Source organism: Notamacropus eugenii, chromosome 4 (genome assembly GCF_028372415.1).
Source record: "Notamacropus eugenii isolate mMacEug1 chromosome 4, mMacEug1.pri_v2, whole genome shotgun sequence".
Lineage (NCBI taxonomy): Eukaryota > Metazoa > Chordata > Mammalia > Diprotodontia > Macropodidae > Notamacropus > Notamacropus eugenii.
This window is the reverse complement of record NC_092875.1, coordinates 357,260,054-357,284,488: the sequence shown is the minus strand read 5'-3', so window position 1 is coordinate 357,284,488 and position 24,435 is coordinate 357,260,054. Positions and strand designations below refer to the sequence as shown.

General features: G+C 37.7%; 1 pseudogene; it reads right to left on the bottom strand.

Annotated features, from left to right (window-relative positions):
• Window positions 1-4,444: 4,444 nt before the first annotated feature.
• LOC140498513 (elongation factor 1-alpha 1 pseudogene) lies at window positions 4,445-5,874 on the bottom strand (annotated as a pseudogene).
• Window positions 5,875-24,435: the final 18,561 nt, after the last annotated feature.

The following is a 24,435-nucleotide window of genomic DNA, read 5'->3' as shown; positions in this document are numbered from 1 at the left end:
TGATACTGAGGTGTGGACCAGCTCGGAATATATGCGGCAGGAACACGAGCTGTGGGCAGCTGTGAAAGCAACAGTAGAAGTTCAGGAACTCTCAGCACAGGCACAGTAAGGGAATTGAAAAACTTTCCACAAAGAGATTACATGGGAACCAGATGTGACATTGGACATAGGACCAGACACTATTTGGCACCTTCATTGTCCTTATATAGCTCTGGGTTACAGGTCTATGGTTGAGAGAAGCACTTGTGGTCAGTTATAAGAGAGCAGGAGTCCTGGTCCCTGTTCCAGGGCAGACAGGCCAACTAAGGCTTGTGGTTGCAGGGAAGAAGGCAGCCTTCCTAGGTAATAGCAGATTGCTCAACAGGAGAATATTTTCTTCTGTTTTAAAAAATAATATTTTATTTATTGATAATGCTTGCTGCTGATTTCAGATATTAGCTATCATTTTTAGAAAGGCTCCACTGATTCCTATGCTTTCAAGAGTTTTATTAGGAATGGGTGTTATATTTTGTCAAAAGCTTTTTCAGCATCTATTGAGATAATCATGATTTCTGTTGATTTTATTGTGCTTATGGTAATTATGCATGTATTTCCTAATACTGAGCCAGCCCTATATTGCTGATACAAATTCAACCTGGCCATAGGGTATAATCTTTATGATATATTACTATAATCTCCTGATCTGTATTTTATTTAAAAATTATGCATCAATATTCATTAAGGAAATTTATGCATTTATTTATAATCTATGCATTCTGGCCATTTATTTTTTTCCCTATATTATGATCTGAAGTGCATGAACTTAGTTTTCATGCTCTAATAAACACTGAATGTTTTGTGAAAGTTCCATGTATAATTGAGAAAAATAAATATTCCTTACTATTCCTATTCAATTTTTTACCAATATCTATCATATCTAACTTTTCTAAAGTACTATTTGTCTCTAACTTCTTTCTTTTTTTATTTATGTGTAGATTTGTCTAATTTTGAGAAGGGAAAGTTGAGGTCATTTGCTAGCACTGTTTTAGTGTCTTTTTACTCCTGAAACACATTCAACTTTTCCATTAAGATTTTAGATTCTCATGCCATATTGAATAATAGTGGTGATAATGGACATCCCTGTTTCACCCTTGATCTTATTGGAAATGCATCCACCTTATCTCCATCACATATAATGCTTGCTGAAGGTTTTAGGTAAATACTGCTTATTATTTTATGGGAAGTTCCCTTTATTACTATGTTTTCCAGTGTTTTTAGTAGGAATGGGTGTTGTATTTTGTCAAAAGCTTTTTCTGCATCTGTTGAGACAATCATGATTTTTGTTAGTTTTGTTGTTGATATGATCAATAATGCTAATAGTTTTCCTAATATTGAACCAGCTTTGCATTCCTGGTATGAATCCTACCTGATCATAATGTATTATTCTTGTGATAAGATGCTATATTCGTTTTGCCAAAAAATTATTTAAAATTTTTGCATCTATATTCATTAGAGAAATTGGTCTATAATTTTCTTTCCCTGTTTTGTCTCTTCCTGGTTTAGAAATCAAAACCATATTTGTATCATAAAAAGAATTTGGGAGGACTCCTTCTTCCACAATTTTCAAAAATAGTCTATGTAGTATTGGAATTAACTGCTTTTTAAATGTTTGATAGAATTCACTTGTAAATCCATCTGGCCCTGGAGATTTTTTCCTAGGGAGTTCATTGATGGCTTGTTCAATATCTTTTTCTGAGATGGGGTTGTTTAGGTATTCAACTTCCTCTTCTGTTAATCTGGGCAATTTGTATTTTTTAAAATACTCACCCATCTCATTTAGATTGTTGAATTTATGGGCATAAAGTTGGATAAAATAATGTCTAATTATTGTTTTAATTTCCTCCTCATTGAAGGTGAGTTCACCCCTTTCATTTTTGGTATTAGTAATTTTATTTCCTTCTTTCTTTTTTTAATCAAATTGACCAAAGGTTTATCAATTTTATTAGTTTTTTCATAAAACCAACTATAGGTTTTATTTATTAATTCAATAATTTTCTTAATTTCAATTTTCTTAATCTCTCCTTTGGTTTTCAGTATTTCTAATTTGGTATTTATTTTGAATTTTCAATTTGTTCTTTTTCTAGCTCTTTCAGCTGCATGTCCAAGTCATTGATCTCCTCTTTTTCCATTTTATTTATGTAGACATTCAAAAATATAAAATGTCCCCTGCTTTTTCAGTATTCCATAAGAGTTGGTAGGTTGTCTCATTATTGTCATTCTCTTGAATGAAGTTGTTGATTGTTTCTATGATTTCTTCTTTAACCCACTCCTTCTTTAGGAGTAGATTATTTAGTTTCCAATTGAATTTTGGTTTACCTTTCCATGGCCTTTTATTACATATAATTTTTATTGCATTATGATCTGAGATGGATGCATTGATTATCTCTGCCTTTCTGCACTGGATTATGAAGTTTTTATGTCCTAGTACATGGTCAATTTTTGTATATGTGCCATGTACTGCTGAGAAAAAGGTGTATCCCTTTCTATTCCCATTCAATTTTCTCTAGAGATCTATCATATCTACCTTATCCAGAGTTTTATTTACTTCCTTAAGCTCTTTCTTGTTTATTTTGAGGTTAGATTCATCAAGTTCAGAGAGGGGGAGATTGAGGTCCCCTACTAGTATAGTTTTGCTGTCGACTTCTTCCTTCAACTCTCCCAACTTCTCCTCTTAGGATTTTAATGCTATACCACTTGGAGCATACATGTTTAGTAATGATATTGCTTCACTACCTATGGTGCCTTTCAGCAGGATATAGTTTCCTTCACTATCTCTTTTGATTAGATCTATTTCTGCTGTAGCAAATAGACAAGATAAGGAAATTGAAGGAATAAGAATAGGCAAAGAAGAAACTAAGTTATCACTCTTTGCAGATGATATGATAATATATTTAGAGAATCCCAGAGATTCAAATAAAAAACTACTTGAAATAATAAACAACTTTGGCAAAGTTTCAGGTTACAGGTTTCTCCCCAGTATGGGAAGAAATATTAGATAGTTCATCGAAAAAAAGCATATCTATGAGGCAATTGGACTTCTGAATATAAGGTATTCACTAAGGATATTTACAGTATATGCTTAAAAAAAACCCAGGACTATTATGTTCACAAGTAGTCAATCACTTTTCTTGGGGGTCAATTAGTTTTCTTCTAGTGGAAGAGAAAGAAACTTCTGAAATTTATTCATCTTCCATTGGCCAAAGTGGTCTGAGACAGGGAGGGTGCTGTCCTTTTAGTTGTCCTTCTGTAGAAGTGAGAATTTTTTTAAAGGGGAGTTAGACATGATTGTTAAACATAAAATGCAATCAAAAGGCCAGCTAAAATGGAGATACCTCAAGAAAAGAAAAAAAAATAGAGTCATCTCTGAGTGAAGTGAGAAGTTATTTTTGATTGTTTGTTTTGGAGGGTGGCTTATTTCTTCCTCCTGATGAACAGTCAGGTTACATGCCTGTTTCATATGCAAAAGACATGAGTCCAGTTTGGCTGAATAATGTCTACAATTAGTCAATTACTGACTTTGGAGTCAAGTGTGTGTATTTGAGTAGTGGGGTACTATTCCACTGGTGTAAATGATTTGTGATGGAATATCCCATCTTTGGGTTGTATCTGTACAGTAGTTGAGCAAATGCTAAAAAGGGAGTCTGCTAAGAAGAACTTAGGTCAAGAGAGGTAAAGTGTGGACTTTTGGGTGGTAAAAAGAACTTTCAAACCCTGGATAGGTGGGGGAAGGTGGACCCCATCAAGTCTCTTGACTTCCAGTGTTTGAAACTATATAGTTAGATTAGACTGTCCTTGGTGAGACTGTTCTAATTTAACTCCTTTGTTGAGATATTTTATATCACTCTCAGTAGAGACAACTTCTCTATTATGTATTCTTTTGCCTGTTCTAATCTGTATGATCCCCTGACTTCTGATTACTGTTTTACTTTTTTAAATAAATTTTCTTGCTACTCTATATCTGTGATGGTCCTTTGTGTAACTAGCATTTGGTGGGAAGAAATTAACTTGATGTCTTAAGCTATTACACTCTTCTTGTATAATCAGGGATACTCCCTTTTATTCTGACTATTGCGCTCCTAGATATATAGATATGTGAGATGTATTTGACAAGTAGAACTTTAGTCTTATATCTCTTTTTTTTTTTTACAGGTTTTGCATTAAACTGCTTTAATGGTCTCAAAATTCTGTGACAGATTTTTGGTCAAGTTGTTTCCATTTAAAAACTACTGGTTTTAAAAACTAATGACTTAAAACTGCCACTTAGCAAATGGTCCACAAAAACATTCCTTTCCTCCTGAAGCTTTTACCATGCATTGTAATCATTAACCATTCTTTTACTATTAAGCTTAAATGGCCAATTGAGACAAACAGTTCTGAGACCCTTCTTCTACCACTGATCAAGACTGGGGTGGCAGGTGTTGTACAGAATATTCATTTAGCCTGCTGGGCCTTCTGGGCAGATTTTGTGATCTTGCCAGCTCCAGCAGCCTTCTTGTCAACTGCCTTGATGACACCAACTTCAACAGTCTGCCTCATATCACAAACAGGAAGATCACAAACAGAGGAGGATAATCAGAGAAACTCTCCACACACACAGGCTTTCCTGGAACCATGTCAACAATGGCAACATCACCAAATTTCAGGAATTTAGGGCCATCTTCCAGCTTCTTACCAGAATGATGATCAATCTTCTCCTTCAGTTCAACAAACTTGTAAGCAATGTGAGCAGTGTGACAATTCAGAACAGGTGCATAGCCAGCACTGATTTGGCCTGGATGGTTCAGGATAATAACCTGTGCAGTGAAACCAGCTGCTTCCATAGGTGGGTCACTCTTGCTATCACCAGCCACATTACCATGACGGATATCTTTGACAGACACGTTCTTGACACTAAAACCAACATTATCCCCTGGCAGAGCCTCACTCAAAGCTTCATGGTGCATTTCAACAGACTTTACTTCAGTTGTAACATTGACTGGGGCAAAAGTGACCACCATGACTGGTTTTAGAATACCAGTTTCCACTCGGCCAACAGGTACAGTACCAATACCGCCAATCTTGTAGACATCTTGGAGGGGTAGACGAACGGGCTTGTCAGTTGGATGAGTTGGTGGCAGAATGCAATCCAAAGCTTCAAGCAGTGTCATTCTATTAGCATTGCCATCCTTACAAGTGACTTTCCATCCTTTGAACAAGGCATATTAGAGCTAGGCTCCAGCATGTTGTCACCATTCCAACCTGAAATTGCCACAAAAGCTACTGTATCAGGGTTGTAGCAATTTTCTTAATATAGGTACTGACTTCCTTGACAATTTCCTCGTATCTCTTCTGGCTGTAGGGTGGCTTGGTGGAATCCATTTTGTTTACACCAACAATCAGTTGTTTTACACCTAATGTGTAGGCCAGAAGGGCATGCTCACAGGTCTGCCCATTCTTTGAGATGCCAGCCTCAAATTCACCAACACCAGCAGCAACAATCAGGACAGCACAGTCCGCCTGAGATGTGCCTGTAACCATGTTCTTCATGAAATCTCAGTGTCCTGGAACATCAATAATGGTCACATAGTACTTGCTGGTCTCAAATTTCCACAGGGAGATATCAATAATGATACCATGCTTACATTCAGCCTTCAGTTTATCCAAGACCCAGGCATATTTAAAGGAGCCCTTTCCCATCTCAGCAGCCTCCTTCTCGAACTTCTCAATAGTTCTCTTATCAATTCCACCACATTTGTAGATGAGGTGGCCACTAGTAGTGGACTTGCCAGAGTCTACATGTCCAATGACGATGATGTTAATGTGAGTCGTTTCCTTGCCCATTTTTGTGGAAGTTTAGCCATGGTTTTCACAACACCTGTGTTCTGGCAGCAAACCCGTTGCTTGCAAAAAAGCTACCTCTCTTAGAAGTAGGTGAGGGAAGTGACTGTCAAGACACAACCTTGTTTCCTGCAAGGCTAAAATGGCAATTTCCCTCAAAAAGGAATAGATCACATCCCAGAACATATCAAAGCATGAAGCAATCACACATATTATAAATGCATAGAAGAATGCAAAAGAAGTAAAAGAAATACAAAGTTAGTGGTATTGTTACTACCTTATTAAATTTAGCACATATATTTTTTCCTTAAAAATACTCTGCACACAAGAAGTTCAGTTTATCACCCAAGCTTCTTTCTTATTCTTTCTATATTGAAATGTTTGTTTATTATTTCTAAATTATAATAAAAAAATTCAGAGAATTGGAGCTAGATGGAAGTCTAAAAGCCATTGAGTTACATTCCCTCATTTTACAGATGAAAATAGTTAGGGATAGAGTTTAAGTGATTTTTCCAAGACCACATACATTTATACAAGCTGTCTGCCTCCAAACTAGTATACTTTTTACTGTTTAACTTATCTCTTAAATAATTAAAAAATAAATATGAACTCTCTTCACTTCTGTTCAAAAATTCAGCTTCTGAAATGGTTGGCAAATAGTGCTAACTTGGATGATGGATGAGATTATTTTGAAAATTTAATTTAATATCCTTTTCAGACAAAACTGAAATCAGAAAAGTAGTAGAGCAGGATATAAGGTCAAGTTTCTAGCTTTCCTCAAATCTAGTCCTGATTCTAAATTAACACATTTTAAAATGAAACAAATGCATAGTCATAGTGACCACTTAAATAAAATCATAACTTAGGGTGAGGTAATCAATTTTTCCCTAGAGCACTAAAATTTGAGATGGTATAAAGTATAGTTTCAGAATAATATAGTAGATAGTTAACCCTGGTGGAAATCATGAAGACCTAGATTTAACTTCCGTCTATGACACATAGGGACTTTGGGTAAGTCAGTTAACCATTTAGTACTCCCCTCCTCCCCCAGGAAGTTCTATAAGATTATAAGTTTCATAGCAGTTTCAGATTTACATTAGTAGAGGGAATTTCTCACCTGGGGTTTCATACATCAGTGAAAAGACAGTTTTAATATAATTTAAAAAATAAAATGTAAATATTAGGTCATCTTCATACTTTTTGCTTTGGCCTTGCTGTTGCCCCATGAACCAACTAGTTATAATTCCATGTATTTATAAAATTTTTATGTGGTATAAAATGTTCTTATATACATAATCTCATTCAGTCACCCATACAAACTCCCAGAGAGATATATATTTGGGATATTATACTTAATGAAAAATTCCGAGATTTACTTAGGGTCATATAGCTTGTGTGTAGCAGGAAATATTTGAACTTAGGTCTTCTTCTGACCCAAACTACCTTCTTTTGTTCCAAACCAAGCCACAGAACTATCAATAGCAAGTGACAGAAAGAACAAGCAAAATGCCTCTATTTACTAGTGGTATCTTGGTACTTAAACTACTTCTGAAACAAAATTCATTTCGCTAGGTTTTCATTGAATCCTTAATAATATCTAATGAAATGCCATTTCAATTAATTTTATTTGAGCTTAAGAAAAACACGTGATAACTACTGTCAACTCAAATCTGATCTTATTTGGGGGCCAAATGTAATAATTGTCACAATAGTTTAGGGAGAATTCATGGAAGGAATTTAATGAAGCCCTAACTACTCAGAAAAGTAATAGATGTACTCGATTCAGTCATCCTGAATAGTAGTTTCCTGTCTCACTTCTGGAAATCATTATATTAAAGAACTACTTTCTCACTCTTCCATGATGCCAGAAACCACATTTGTGGCTATAGAGACCAATTTTGGGGGGCCTCTATGACCTTCCTTGTTCATCATATGTTGAATTTGCTACATCATATACATAGATATTGCTCCAATTTCATCATTTAGTACAGTCTTCCACAGTATCCAAGCTTTTGCTTTATTGCTTTTCCTATTATTCGTGGCAAGTTTGTAAAAATACTTTTAAAGATTAATAAAGAACAGCCCGTGTAAAACTGTTGCTATAAGATGTTATGGTTCTAAATAAAGCACGTTATTGGGTGATTGTAGGGGTACCATTCCTACAAAGTATCTGGGCTCCACTAAAAGTGTGCACTTACTGTCTGAGAAAAGAAATCCATCTTTTATGCTATATATACAGTAAGTGAAGGCCATATATTCACCAACACCATAGGCTGCTATTTGTGACATAATCCTTCTTTCACAAAAGGCAGTAAAGGTAAAAGATCATATTCGTGCTTCTAATATTTGAACTGTATATTACTATAGTTGTCAACAACACTTGGCAGTTAGAAAAAAACACTTTGGTTACTAGGTTGTTGCTTAGCTCTTGCATGTTCTGATATGTTGGGTTGTTTTTGTTTTTGTACAAAAGGGCCATTTTTAATGTGATAGAATTTGAGAAAAGTTATTTCTTCTACTTTTTTTAACATTAGAATCTCTTCTTCCTTTTTGTATGGGGCTCTAAGTGTGGTTTCAAAGAAGAAGGAAAAGGAATGAGGGGAAGAGGACTAAGGAGGAAGGACTATGTTACTCTTATTGGATACAGAATGAATTGGCATAAATTGTGCATTGATACTTAAAGTCCTAATGGACAAAAGGTATGTTTTAAGAAATCAGATACTGTAGTAGCAAGCACCCTAGTCTACACAGGAGAACCTGCTGTACAGGTCCTTTGGATGTGCTTTTCTAAAAACAAAGCAACTTTTGAGGGGTCAACAATTTTCTCAGACAGTCAGAGCTTCTAACTGTCTGACCATAAGCAAAACATACATCAGAAATCAATAGATGGATTTGACTCTCGGACCATTACATACATACATAGTTACCAAAAAGAGAAGCACAAACGTCTGGGTTTTGAAAGGGGGTGGGGGAGCGTTCCTTAACGGCTGGCCAGAGTCTCCTCTCATCTAGAACATGAGCCTTTTTGCAAGCCCCCACTGCAAAACCTCACCTCAGATTGTATATATGTGCATATGGGGGGTATATGTATGTATGCATATATATATATATATATATACACACCCCCACACACACACACACACACACGCTTGCCCGCACTTTTCAGAACCAGAGAGCATGACCCAGTGCCTCATTAATTAACAGAAGATGTGGGCCTTCCTATAAAACAAGCCTCCTTTAATCAAGCTTCCCTTAATGGGCTTAATAGGCTTTACTTGAGGCCTATGAATGTTCAGGGGAAGATCTTTAACTTGAATTACAGATACATACTATTATTTCATGGATGCTTCAATGACATATACCAACCTATTCAGATACTTTTTTCTTGAGAGTGCTGCATTTTATTTTTTTTTTAAAATTAGAATCAGTTTTAAATGCATGAAACAAAATGTGGAGGATCACCAAGGCAATTATTTTTAATTCTAATTTATTTATTTATTTTTAGTTTTCAACATTCATTTCCACAAGATTTTGAGTTCCAGTGGGGCGGAGCCAAGATGGCGGAGTGAAAGCAACGACTCACCTAAGCTCCTGGAAAAACTCCTCTGGATATATCTGGGGGGAGAGTCTGACCAGAGGTGTAGAATCCAGTGGGAGACGGACTTTGACAGATTCGGAGCCCAGGCTGGACTGGAAGGTCCACGGGAGGGATCTGTTCCGCGGGGGTAAGACCCCGGCGCACAGCGCAGCGCGGTCGGCGCGGCAGGGCGGAGGCGACCCGAGGGGCCCGAGAGTGGCGGGCAAGACCAGCGGAGCAGGAGATAAGCCAGGCTGAGCCAACGATATCAGCGCAACAGCCTTTGAAATCTTCAGCCTAAAGATGGGACTTCAGTGGGTCACTACTTGAACATCCAGAAGCTGGGATGCCGGAGTGATCAGTAAGTGCTCTCCCCTCCCCCCCGATGACCGTGAGGGAACCATAAAATTCTTCCCCAGATTGATCCTGGATCAGTGGGAGCAGCAGAAGGGGGCGGGTGGTCTCATAACACCAGAGGCTGGAGAGGTGGCAAAGGGGGATTCTTCCTACCGTGGTGGAGGCTATCTGGAGGGACAGACGACCCAGGGCAGAGAAAAATTCGCACTGAGACCCAAGCAAGCCTCAGCCCGGGAGACGAGCCCCAGGAGGGGCGGGAACACGCATTAGCCTCTAGGCGTGCCCTAGCCCTCCAGGGGAAAAGGGAAGACAATAGGGAAGCTGGGATCACCATCCCCTGACCTTGCCTTTGCCTCAGGCCAGCTGAGGAGATATCCTGAGACCAGACCACACCTCCCACACACCTATCAAGCTAAACCCAGGGTTGATCTGGGAAACAACAACAACAACAACAACAACAACAACAAAAAAAAAGCCTGCTTTTAGCCTAGACAAACATCAACTCAACTTAAAAGATCTGTATCTTCTGACTGAAAGAACCAAAAGCTACAACACTCAGCCAACATCATGAATCGGAAAAAGCAGACGAAAAGTGAAAAAACCATAGAATCTTTCTATGGGGATAAGGACCAAAACACAAACACCAAAGAGGTCAGAGCTGAGACTGTACTTCCATCTGAAACCTCAGATGGGACTATGAATTTCTCGCAAGCACAACTAGATTACCTGGAACGTCTGAAGAAGGATATAAAAGAAAAACTGGCCAATGATTTTAAAACCATAAAAAAAGAATTCACTGATGAGAACATCAATCTGAAAAAGAAAATTGAAGAAATGGAAAAGGAAGTTCAAAAATTAACTGGAGAGAATAATTCCCTAAAAGGAAGAGTTAATCAAACCGAAAAGGAAACTCAAAACCTAATAGGGAAAATTGATCAGATGGAAAAGGAAACCCAAAACCTAACTGGGAAAATTGGTCGAATGGAAAAAGAAGTACAAAAATTAAATGGAGAAAATAGCTCCTTAAAGGGAAAATTGGCCAGATGGAAAAGGAGATGCGAAAGCTAACTGAAGAAAACAATATGATCAAGATTAGAATTGGGCAAGTAGAAACTAATGACTCAATGAGGCAACAAGAATCAGTCAAACAAAATCTAAAGAATGAAAAGATAGAAGAAAATCTAAAATATTTAATTGGAAAAACAACTGACCTGGAAAATAGATCCAGGAGAGAAAATCTAAGAATTATTGGCCTGCCAGAAACCCATGATGAAGAAAAGAGTCTGGACAATATCTTCCAGGAAATCATCAAGGAAAACTGCCCAGAAGTACTAGACTCAGAGGGCAAAATAGTCATCGAAAGAATCCACCGTTCCCCACCGGAAAGGGATCCCAAACTCAAAACCCCAAGAAATATAGTTGCCAAATTCCAGAGCTATCAAGTGAAGGAGAAAATACTACAAGCAGCCAGAAAGAAACAATTTAAATATCAAGGTCACACAGTCAGGATCACACAGGACCTTGCAGCTTCTACATTAAAAGATCGAAAGAATTGGAACCCAATATTCCGTAAGGCAAAGGAGTTGGGACTCCAACCGAGGATCAACTACCCAGCAAAGTTCAGCATAACATTTCAGGCAAGGAGAAAGTCATTCAACGAAATAAGGGATTTCCAGAGCTTCCTGACCAAAACACCAGAACTCAATAGACAATTTGATCTTCAAATGCAGGTCTCCAGAGAATCATAAAAAGGTAAACAGAGGGGAAAAAACAAAAACAAAAACTTGCAACTCAATTAGGGCAATCTGTTTACCTCCCTGTAAGGGAAGATGATACCTGTTAATCTTGAGAACTGTGCAGCTATTATGATAAAAGGGATATATGTAGAGGGAACGGGCATAAAGTAAATGATGTCATGGCAAAAATATGATTTAAGTATGAGAAGGGAATGTAATAGGAGGTGTGGAAAGGGGGAAGCAGAAAATGGCAAATTATATCACAGGAAGAAGTACAAAACTATAGTAGAGGGAAGGAGGGGAGGGAGATGAGCATTGTTTGAGAGGTACTCTCATCTGATTTGTTCAAAGGAGGGAACAATAACCTTAAGCAGATAATCCTAACTAGCTCTATAGGTAGTAGGAGGAGAAGGGGGAAGAAAGGGGAGGGTGGCTAAAAGGGAGGAAAGAAGCAATAAGAGTAAAGGGGACTAAAAGGGAGGGGGGCTAAAAGAAGGAGGGGAAGGCTGCAGGAGGAGGGGGAGAAAAGTGAATACTATTGAGGAGGGGAAGGGAGACGGGAGAGTTAAAAGCACAAATGGTGGGAAAGAGGGTGGAGGGAAATACACAGATTGTAATCATAACTGTGAATGTGAATGGGATGAACTCTCCCATAAAACGGAGACGGATAGCAGAATGGATTAAAAGCCATAATCCAACAATATGCTGCTTACAAGAAACACATTTGAAATGGGGGGATACACATAGGATAAAGGTCAAAGGATGGAGCAGAATATATTGTGCTTCAGCTCATGTAAGAAAGGCAGGAGTAGCAATCCTAATCTCAGACAAAGCAAAAGCAGAAATAGATCTAATCAGAAGGGATAAGGATGGAAACTATATCCTGCTAAAAGGCACCATAGACAATGAAGCAATATCATTACTAAACATGTATGCTCCAAGTGGTATAGCATCCAGATTCTTAGAGGAGAGGTTGGGGGAGTTGAAGGAAGAAATTGATAGCAAAACTATACTAGTGGGGGACCTCAACCTCCCCCTCTCTGAACTAGATAAATCCAACCTTAAAATAAACAAGAAAGAGCTTAAGGAGGTAAATAAAACTCTGGATAAGGTAGATATGATAGATCTTTGGAGAAAATTAAATGAGAATAGAAAGGAATATACCTTTTTCTCAGCGGTACATGGAACATTTACAAAAATTGACCATGTACTAGGACATAAAAATCTCACAATCCAGTGCAGAAAGGTAGAGATAATCAATGCATCCTTTTCAGATCATAAGGCATTAAAAATTACATGTAATAAAAGGCCATGGAAAGAGAAACCAAAAATCAATTGGAAACTAAATAATCTAATTCTAAAGAAGGATTGGGTTAAAGAAGAAATCATAGAAACAATCAACAACTTCATTCAAGAGAATGACAATAGTGAGACAACGTACCAAAACTTATGGGACACTGCAAAAGCATTTATTAGGGGAAGTTTTATATCTCTGAATGCTTACATAAATAAAATAGAGAAAGAGGAGATCAATGACTTAGGCTTGCAGTTGAAAAAGCTAGAAAAAGAACAAATTGAAAATCCCCAAGTAAATACCAAATTAGAAATACTGAAAACCAAAGGAGAGATTAATAAAATTGAAATAAAGAAAACTATTGAATTAATAAATAAAACCAATAGTTGGTTTTATGAAAAAACTAATAAAATTGATAAACCTTTGGTTAATCTGATCAAAAAAAAGAAAGAAGAAAACCAAATTACTAACATTAAAAATGAAAGGGGTGAACTCACCTCCAATGAGGAGGAAATTAAAACAATAATTAGAAACTACTTTGCCCAACTTTATGCCCACAAATTCGACAATCTAAACGAGATGGATGAATATTTTAAAAAATACAAATTGCCCAGATTAACAGAAGAGGAAGTTGAATACTTAAACAACCCCATCTCAGAAAAAGAAATTGAACAAGCCATCAATGAACTCCCTAGGAAAAAATCTCCAGGGCCAGATGGATTCACAAGTGAATTCTATCAAACATTTAAAGAACAGTTAATTCCAATACTACATACACTATTCTTGAAAATTGGGGAAGAAGGAGTCCTCCCAAATTCTTTCTATGATACAAATATGGTTTTGATACCCAAACCAGGAAGAGACAAAACAGAGAAAGAAAATTATAGACCAATTTCCCTAATGAATATAGATGCAAAAATTTTAAATAAGATTTTAGCAAAACGAATACAGCATCTTATCACGAGATTAATACATTATGATCAGGTAGGATTCATACCAGGACTACAGGGCTGGTTCAATATTAGGAAAACTATTAGCATTATCGATCACATCAACAACAAAGCTAACAAAAACCACATGATTATCTCAATAGATGCAGAAAAAGCTTTTGACAAAATACAACATCCATTCCTACTAAAAACATTGGAGAACGTAGGAATAAAGGGAACTTTCCATAAAATAATAAGCAGTATCTATCTAAAACCTTCAGCAAGCATTATATGCAATGGGGATAAGCTAGATGCATTCCCAGTAAGATCAGGGGTGAAACAAGGTTGTCCATTATCACCACTATTATTCAATATGGTACTAGAAATGTTAGCTGTAGCAATTAGACAAGATAAAGATATTCAAGGAATTAGAATAGCCAAAGAAGAAACTAAGTTATCACTCTTTGCAGATGATATGATGATTTACCTAGAGAATCCCAGAGATTCAAGTAAAAAATTACTTGAATTAATAAACAACTTTGGCAAAGTTGCAGGGTACAAAATAAACCCACACAAATCCTCTGCATTCCTATATATTAGCAACAAAGTTCAACAGCAAGAGATAGAAAGAGAAATCCCATTTAAAGTTAGGGTAGACAGTATAAAATACTTAGGAGTCTACCTGCCAAAACAAACCCAGGGACTATATGAACACAATTACAAGATACTTTTTGCACAAATAAAGTCAGATTTAAGTAAGTGGAAAAACATTAGTTGCTCATGGGTAGGCCGTGCTAATATAATAAAAATGACAATTCTACCCAAATTAATATACTTATTTAGTGCCATACCAATTAAACTATCAGACAATTACTTTCTAGAGCTGGATAAAATAATATCAAAATTCATTTGGAAAAACAAAAGGTCCAGAATATCAAAGGGACTAATGAAAAGAAATGCTTGGGAAGGTGGCCTAGCGCTACCAGACCTTAAACTGTACTATAAAGCAGCAATTATCAAAACCACTTGGTATTGGCTAAGAAACAGAGAGGTAGACAAGTGGAATAGACTTGGCACTCAAGATGCAGTAGGCAAGGAATATAGCAACCTTCTGTTTGATAAACCCAAGGACCCCAGCTTCTGGGATAAGAACTCATTGTTTGACAAAAATTGCTGGGAAAACTGGATAACAGTGTGGTGGAAATTAGGCATAGACCCATACCTGACACCGTACACAAGAATAAAGTCCAAATGGGTACATGATTTAGGTATAAAGATTGATACCATGAATTAACTGGAGAAGCAAGGAATAGTGTATTTATCAGATCTATGGAGAAGGGAAGAATTCTTTACTAAAGGAGAGATAGAATGCATTATGAAATGCAAAATGGATAACTTTGAGTACATTAAACTGAGAAGTTTTTGCACAACCAAACCCAATGCAACCAAAATCCGGAGGGATGTAGTAAATTGGGAAAAAATTTTTACAGCTAAGCTCGGGGATAAAGGCCTCATTTCTAGAATATATAGAGAACTGACCCAAATGTATAATCATACAAGTCATTCCCCAATTGATAAATGGTCAAAGGATATGAACAGGCAATTTTCAGAGGAAGAAATTAAAGCTATCTATAATCATATGAAAAAATGCTCTAAATCACTATTGGTTAGAGAGATGCAAATCAAAACAACTCTGAGGTACCACATCACACCTATAAGATTGGCAAACATGACAGAACAAGAAAATGATAAATGCTGGAGAGGATGTGGGAGAGTTGGAACACTAATTCATTGTTGGTGGAGCTGTGAGCGCATCCAACCATTCTGGAGAGCAATTTGGAACTATGCCGAAAGGGCTACAAAAATATGCATACCCTTTGACCCAGCAATATCGCTACTAGGACTATATCCCCAAGAGATCATAAAAATGGGAAAGGGTCCCACATGTACAAAAATATTTATAGCAGCACTCTATGTAGTTGCCAAAAACTGGAAGTCAAGGGGATGTCCATCAATTGGGGAATGGCTGAATAAATTATGGTATATGAATGTAATGGAGTACTATTGTGCCATAAGAAATGATGAACAAGAAGACTTCAGAGAGGCCTGGAAGGACTTATATGACCTGATGCTGAGTGAAAGGAGCAGAACCAGGAGAACTTTATGCACAGCAACGACCACAGTGTGTGAGAGTTTTTTCTGGTAGACTTAGATTTTTGTAATAACACAAGAACTTCTGAAAAAAAAAAAATCCCAATGGTGGACCTCAAGGCAAAATGCCTTCCACACTCAGAGAGAGAAATATGGAAGTCACTCACATAATGTAGCAGATCATGTTTGTGTATGTGTATCTGTTTGTGTATCATGTTCTGATTTGTTACACGGATTCTTTCATTTATCTTAGTCTGACTACATAGCATGACTATAGTGAAAATATACTCAATAGGAAAGTATATGTAGAATCTATACAGAATTGTATGCAGTCGTGGGGAGGGAGGGAGGTAGTGGGGGGTGGGTGGGGAGGGATAAAATCGCAATTGTATGGCAGTGATTGTTAAACATTAAAAAAATAAAAAAATTAAAAAAAAAAAAAAGATTTTGAGTTCCAAATTTCCTCCCCAACTCTCCACTCTGTCCACCTCAAGACAGCATGCACTCTGATTACTCCTTCCCCCAATCTGCCCTCCTTTCTATCACACCCCTCCCTTCTCTTATCCCCATCCCCTCTATTTTCCTGGAGGACAAGATAAATTTCTATACCCCATTGCCTGTTATGTCGTATTTCCCAGTTGCATGTAAAAACAATTTTTAAAATTCATTTTTAAAATTTTGAGTTCCAACTTTTCTCCCTTCCTCCCTCCCCACTCATCCCTACTGAAAAGGTACATGATTTGATATAGATTATACAAATGTAGTTATGCAAAAGATTTCCACAAAAGTCATCTTGTGGAAGGCTATATTTCCCTCCATCCTATCCTGCTCCCATTTGTTCTATTCTCTCTTTTGACCCTATCCCTCTTCAAAAGCGTTTACTTCCAATTATCCTCTCCTCCCATTTGCCCTCCCTTCTATCACCCCACTCACTTCTCCACTTCTTCCCTACTTTCCTGTAGTGTATGACAGAGTTTCATGGTAAATTGCATGTTATTCCCTCCTTAAGCCAAATGTGATGAAAGTAAGGTTCACTTTTCCCCTTTCACCTCCCCTCTCTTCACTTCCACTGAAAAAGTTTTTCTTGCCTCTTTTATGGGAGAGATAATTTGCCCCATTCTATTTTTCCCTTTCTCCTCTCAACATATTCCTCTCTCACCTCTTAATTTTAATTTTTTAGATATCATCCCTTCATATTCATCTCACCTTGTGTCCTCTGTCTATATGGATATAATCCCTCCAACTACCTCAATACTGAGAATTCTCAAGAGTTGTCAATATTTTCTTTCCATGTAAGAATGTAAACAGTTAACTTTTGTAACTACCTTATGATTTCTCTTTCCTGTTTACCTTTTCATGCTTCTCTTGATTCTTGTGTTTGAAAATCACATTTTCTGTTCAGCTCTGGTCTTTTCATCAAGAATGCTTGAAAATCCTCTCTTCCATGGAATGACCAATTATTCCTCCAAAGCATTATATTCACTTTTTCTGGGTAGGTGATTCTTGGTTTTAATCCTAGCTCTTTTGACTTCTGGAATATCATATTCCAAGCCCTTCGATCCCTTAATGTAGAAGTTGCTAGATCTTGTGTTATTCTGATTGTATTTCCACAATACTCAAATTGTTTCTTTCTAGCTGTTTACAATATCTTCTCCTTGACCTGGTAACTCTGGAATTTGGATACAATATTCCTAGGAGTTTTCCATTTGGGATCTCTTTCAGGAGGCGATCAGTGTATTTTTTCCAATATTTATTTTATCCTCTGGTTCTAGAATATCAGAGCAGTTTTCCTGATAATTTCTTGAAAGATAATGTCTAGGCTCTTTTTTTGATCATGACTTTCACGTAGTTTCATAATTTTTTAATTGTCTCTCTTGGATCTATTTTCCAGGTCAGTTGTTTTTCCAATGAGATAGTTCACATTGTCTGCTATTTTTTTATTCCTTTGGTTTTGTTTTATGATTTCTTGATTTTTCATGAAGTCATCAGCTTCCATCTGCTCCATTCTAGTCTTTAAGGAATTATTTTCTTCAGTGAGCTTTTGGATCTCCTTTTCCATCTGGCCAATTCTGCTTTTCAATTCTTCTTTTCACTGCCTTTTTGGATCTCTTTTGTCATTTGGGTTAGTCTATTTTTAAAGGTGTTATTTTCTTCAGCATTTTTTGTGTCTCCTTTAGTAAGCAGTTGATTAATTTTTCATAATTTTCTTGAATCACTCTCATTGCACTTCCCAATTTTTGCTCTACTTCTCTTATTCGATTTTCAAAATCTTTTTTGAGCTCTTCCATGGCCTGAGACCCATTCATATTTGTGCTTTGAATGGAGGAGCTTTGACTGTGTTATCTTTGGCTTGCCTGTTTCTGTCTTCCTTGTCACCAAATTAAAATTCTGTATTCTGATTCTTTTTCTGTTTTTTTCTCATTTCTCCTGTCATTTATTTGACTTTTGAGCTCTTTGTCTAGGTAGTTCTCAGCTTCCAGTGGGAGTGGGGGGTATACTGTCAGTCACTTGATTCCCTCACAATCTGTGGGCCTAGAGCTCCAGAAACATTTGCTGTCTCTGCCTCTGCTGCTGCTGTGGCTGCTGCCAGTTTCTCTGCCTCCTTCACCCTCTGCTACCCTGAGGCTGGGGCTAGGCCACTCCATTCTTCTGCACTGGTCCCACAGGCTTTTTCTACTGACCTTTCAATTTGGACTCAGCATTTTAGGGTTCAAAAGTATGGAAACTGCCACAGGTGTGAGAGATTCATTCTCCCCAAGGCCTGCTCAGGTTCTTTCTGTGCATACGTGGCCCAAACTGGACTGTGTCCTGCCCGCTGTGGCCGATAGACACTTCCTGGTGACCTTCCAGGTTGTGTTGGACTGGATATTTGCTTCACTCCATCATTCCGTGGGTTCTGCAGCTCCAGAATTTGTTTAGAGTCATTTATTACAGGTATTTTGATGGGTTTGGGGGCAGTACTTTAGAAAGTGTGTGCTGTTACTCTGCCATCTTTCACCAAGACAATTATTGAAATGCAAATGTGAACATTTTTTCAGAAGTTCAGTATCCCCATTTCCATATCATTACAGCTTTCTTGGAGAAGCTGCTTCTGGACTTGCATGTGGTCTCTCTGGTAACATTCAAGTGTTTCACAGATGGGCTTTACAGTGAGGGTCTACTGAGTCCATGGTACAAAAGACAAAGGGTCAGGAAAGGAATCACCAACAAAGACTAGAAAGATCAAAGAGTGGGCCTATACTCCCAGGGAGGAACCTCCAGACTCATGATGAGATGGCACAGTCCTTGGGAGAGAAGCAAAGGGGCCACTATGTTCATTCCCCTGCATTCATTTCTTTCTGAAGGCCAGGTTCAACTGAAAAGCACTTGGATCCAGAACCCTGAAGTGGCAGCAATGGAAATCTCTGCGTGAGGAGAAAAGGGAAATGCTTTCTAATGACTTAGTAAGAGTAGGAGAGAAGAGTTTTGACACTCTGGTTCCAAAGAAAGGCAGTTCTCTTTATTTGTAAATAGCAAGAAGAAGCAGGGCAAGGACAAGGGTACTGGGGCCCATCAGGCCTACTGGAAATGCTTTGTCAGCAGGTCTAAGAGTTCCTGCTTCTTGGTACTTCTGGCCTTGAGTTGGTACATATGGCAGGCCTTTTTGAAGATGGGCACTGTGAGCTTGCTGAGGGTGCCAAACCAAACTTGGGACTTGAGCTCCTCCTCAGACAGTTTGAGCTTGGGCTATTTCTCTCTAGGACCACAGCTGTCTGGTTTCCTTTTTGATGCCATCCTCTCAGGGCTTGTAGTGGGGTAGAGGGTGGGGGGGGGAAGGGGAATAGACAAGCTCATGGCACTCCTTCACCAGGCTTCTAGGTGTCCTTGGCCCAAACCTTCCTCAGGAGGTCCTCCAGCCTGCTTGACTGCTCAAAGTGAATCCCAAGTTCCTCATCATTGGCTGAAGTGATAATGTCCCTGTAGAATAATGAAATGTCAACGCTCCCTCCCCCATGCTTCTTCAGGTTCATAAGGTTGAGGAAGACACCTGTGTAATGGAGGTCACTGGCTTTGGTCTTGACCTGACTGGCCTTGGCACTGTCTTTGCCATGGGGATTGTTGTCATTAGTGAACAGAATGATCTGCTTGTGACTTGTCTGGAGCTGGACCCCACCAAAGAGGATAGTACAGACCCAGAGGGTCTCATTCAAGGAATAGTCTGAGCCATGGCCCATCAGTTTCCTGAAATGTTTCACTTTTTTTCTCCCTTAAACTAGTTGAGCTCACGTATTTGTTTTGCACCTGAGGTATCCAGCTCAATGGAAAAGTAAACATTTCTGAAATTCACCAAGTTCTTGTCTTTGCTAGGGCCATAGAAGACCACAGCCAAGACGTCTTGGTCACTGCCTAGGATCTTGCTGCTGCACACAATCTGGATGCACTGGATGATTAGGTCAAAAGAAGTTCCTCCATCTTCATCCTGGGGTTCAAATATAGCCTTAGAGGTGTCAGCTAAGAAAATCAAACTGTCCTGCTCAGAATATTTATAGTTTCCTTCCACCTCTGACCCCTCCTTCTCCTCCTCCTGATCCTCTTCCTTTCCCTCATTTTTGCAATATGACTCCCACCTGGACATGACGCTCAGGAGTCTGGTGCACTGAGAAGGAGGCAGCAATTCAGAGCATGAAAACTGATGACAGAAGGAAAAGTCAGATACCTTTTTCTGAAGAAGCTCACCCAATTTATAAAGTTTTTGGAATAGGAAACTCTCAGCAAGAAAATTCTACCAATGAAAATCTAAGCTTACTGAATGTTCTTAGAGACTAGCCTGGGGAACTGGAGGGCTACGTAATTTGTCAGTAAGTATTAGGAGTGAGTCTATTCATTGAATGGGTGTATCTCACTCAAAGTGAGGATGGTATAGGACCTTAGCCTGAAAGGGCTAGAGTCTCACATTGCATTCTGGGTCATTTCCAGCTGTCCTGGCACAGCACCCTCTCACTCAAATCAAACTCTGCTGCAAGTCATGACATCATCTTGATGTCATGGTCCTCTTTGAGAATGAAGGACAAACACAACCTGTGAGTGAGTAGCAGCTCTCCTCGTCCTCCTCTTCTTCTCCTCCTCCTTCCCTTCCCCATCCCCCTCCTCCTCCTCTGTGTTCCACCCCCAAAAGCTGCCTCTTTTCCTTTGGGTTTACTGGCTACATTTCTTGCTCAAAGATCAAGCTTCAAATCCAATTCACTCTGGATCTCATAGACTGGACAACAAATCCCCACTCATCTAGTACAGAGTGATTGTAATGACTAAGGAGTAATTGTTTCTCTTTTACTCAGGAATCCTTCCCCTCCCACTTTTATTTATTTATTTTTTTGATTAAGGGGCCATCCCTTGAGCAATTACTTGAAGAAGCCAATCATTGAATGTGTGTATATCACTCCCAAGTGAGAATGCTGTAGGACTTTAGCCTGACAGGGCCAGGATCTCACATTGCACCTTGGGATATCTCCAGGCATCCTGATGACTGCCAGGCCACTGGATTCAGATGGCTCAGGAGAAGAAAGTGAGGTTGGTGACCTTGCACAGCCCTCCCTCATTCAAATCAAAGTCATCTGCAAGTCAACTTATCATCTTGATATCATGGTCCTCTTCGAGAATGAAGGACAAACAATTCTGTGAGACTTCACAGAAACATAGTATTATAGGTTTAGAGCTGAGAAGCACCATAGAAGTAATTTAATTCAACTCCTTCAGTTCAAAATTATGGAAACTAGAACACAGAGAGGGTAAGTAACTTGCCTAAAGAGCAAGTGACCCAAAGAGAATTTGAATCTCTGATCTGTCACTCCAAATCCAGAATTCTTTCAACTGACCCATGCTACCAAAACCCAACATGAACTTTAAGCATCTTGGACCTGGGTCTTCCTGACTCCAAGGTTTGCTTCTATCCACACCAGAATTGAACAGATACTCTTCTAGAAATACTCTTGTTATACCTCTCTATACTCCAAGTATTTGCCTCTAAATATTAATACTATTAATAGATATGCAGCTTGAATTTTAATGTCATAAATTTAGAATTAATTTGAGTAAATCCAAAGTTGCCAGGTTACTCGTAGTTTTCTGACCCTTGTGTTTTCATATTCCCAGTAATTCTTGTAATAAATTTATTTTTATATTTATTTTACTTTTAATTTATGAAGTAAAACAAGCATTTCTACTTTTCTACAACATAGTACAATAAAAATATGATTTCATATGAAATTGCAAACCTATAATGTACCCCATGCTATTCCTTTTAAATATAAAGTTATCACGTAAATTTCTTTTTTTCTTCTTTTTTCCTTTTTTTCCCCTCCTGAACTTTGTTGCAGGCAATGAAAAGTGAGTCAATTACAGCAAATTGAGCACCTTATTTTTAGGAAGACTGGATAGGTATTAAATCATGTTTTACCTGAAAGCATAATTTTGGTAAAGTATGTGGCTATGTATTCCAAACTATTAAGACAATATTTATGGCACTGCTGGTGACTATGAATGGACTGGCATAGTTCAGAATCACAAAGTATAACAGACTCTCCATATAGAAGGCAGAAGAAAAACATTTGTTCAGACACCAGAAAGTCAAATCCCCAAACCGGAAAACCACATTAGTCATAGCAGCCAAGAAGTTAATACACATTGGCACTGCAGGGAACAAAGGCATTTCCAAGCCCCCAACCCCCACTCCCATCCCCTGGACCTTTCCACAAACAAAGGAAAAAATATGAGCCTAGCTATCTCCTTATCTGTGTCTTTCCCAGCTCGAACTATTCTGACCAACTTCTTCCCATCTCTGCTCCACCCTTGCTGTTCCACCTGTTCAGCAAGTTCCTCCTACCACATGTGAGTTAGGCTTCCATGTGATTTAAGCAAGTCACATCAGCCTGGTAAGGAATGCGAAATATTTTCCCATTTAAATTACCTTTGCAGTTCCCTTACTACATGATGCCAAATGTCATGTCAGGTACAGTGAAAACTTTACAAAAGTACACTATGAATTATACAACAATATACTTTAAGGTATACTATCATGAAATACACTAAAATGAAATTCAACACAGCATATTATATTATATTTATTATAGAACGGTAGGTGATTTACAGAAATACAGTATAGAGTGATCTATGAGAGTATTTTTTTAAACAATGTGTTCCTTCACTATAACATTTAAATTATAATTCAATTTGCAAAAAAATAGATTGGTAGATAATTTTTTCAGGAATATAAAGAGGAATGTACATACAATTTATTCTCAATAGGTAAATAACCATAACTTTCTGGAATTTTTGAGAATAAGAACAAAAATTAATGCTCAAAACAAGGAAAAAATGGAAGCTCAAAGGAAGGACAATGAAGTTTCCTACTTATAGGTAAGACAGAGTTTGGATTATAAATGGAAATAATGTTGCTAAAATATGTCATGGCCTTGAGAGTTGCTGCTGATAGCACTGGGAAACAGAACCATGTCTTAGTGTGATAAGAGCAGGTCACCACAGAATGTAAGCTTTTTTTTTCTGGCAAATGAGAAAATACTGGTGGGTTATCAAATAATCCCAAAATTACTCTTTCATGTCATATCTATTATTAATTTGTTGAGCTACTACTGTATGTAACTTGCTTGGTCTGATGCTTAGCAAGATTCAAAGTCAAAGAGGAGAGCTCTCTGCCCCATAGTCTGCCTTCTTTCCTAGCTTCCAACATCTGATTTAATCTGACTCCAATTTTGAACCAAAGTTATTTCTAGCACAATGAAAAATATTTCTGAAACTACTTACTGATTACTGTGCTTGTATTTTATTCAATTCATGCAATTAGAGAATAGATTTCATGTAGCATCCTAAAACTTTAGAAGAGCTAATAAAATTCAATATCGTTAACTTATTTCATCACCTAAAGAAGATCACATCTGTCAGCTTCTCCTCTCATATGACCTGCCTGCACTGAGACACATCAATTTCCTATACCTAACACTAAAAGTCCAGCCATAAAATGCTCCATAAGAACTCTCCTCCAAAGCTATTTTGAGGATTTTTCCAATTAGGTTTTAAAAATCACTGATGCTCTAAAGGTCATACAGTCCATCATCTTTTCCTTCACATCACAATGTCAAAAAAGTGTTTGCAATATCATCATCTCACAGAATATATCTTGTCTCAAAACTTTTTTCCCCCTAAATGTCACTTTCATTAGAGCATAATGAAGTGCTACAACAAAGTAAAAAAAAAAAATAGATTAAAAGTTTTGACCCTAGATTGTATTTAAGATTAAAAAGTTGAATAACACTGATAATTTACATTTTAAAAGAACAAAGAAATGGTTTGAAAAATCTAGCTCTTGCCAAGATTAAAACTAGAATTCGTCTACTATTGCCATTGCCTTAAAAGTCCAAGCTACAGGAAACAGAAGGGAAACTTAACCTAAATTAATTTATTATAAATAATCTCTCTGTAACCTGTCACCAAACATGATCTAAAATAGTTCATCACAGTGTGGGAAACAGAATTTTCAAATCA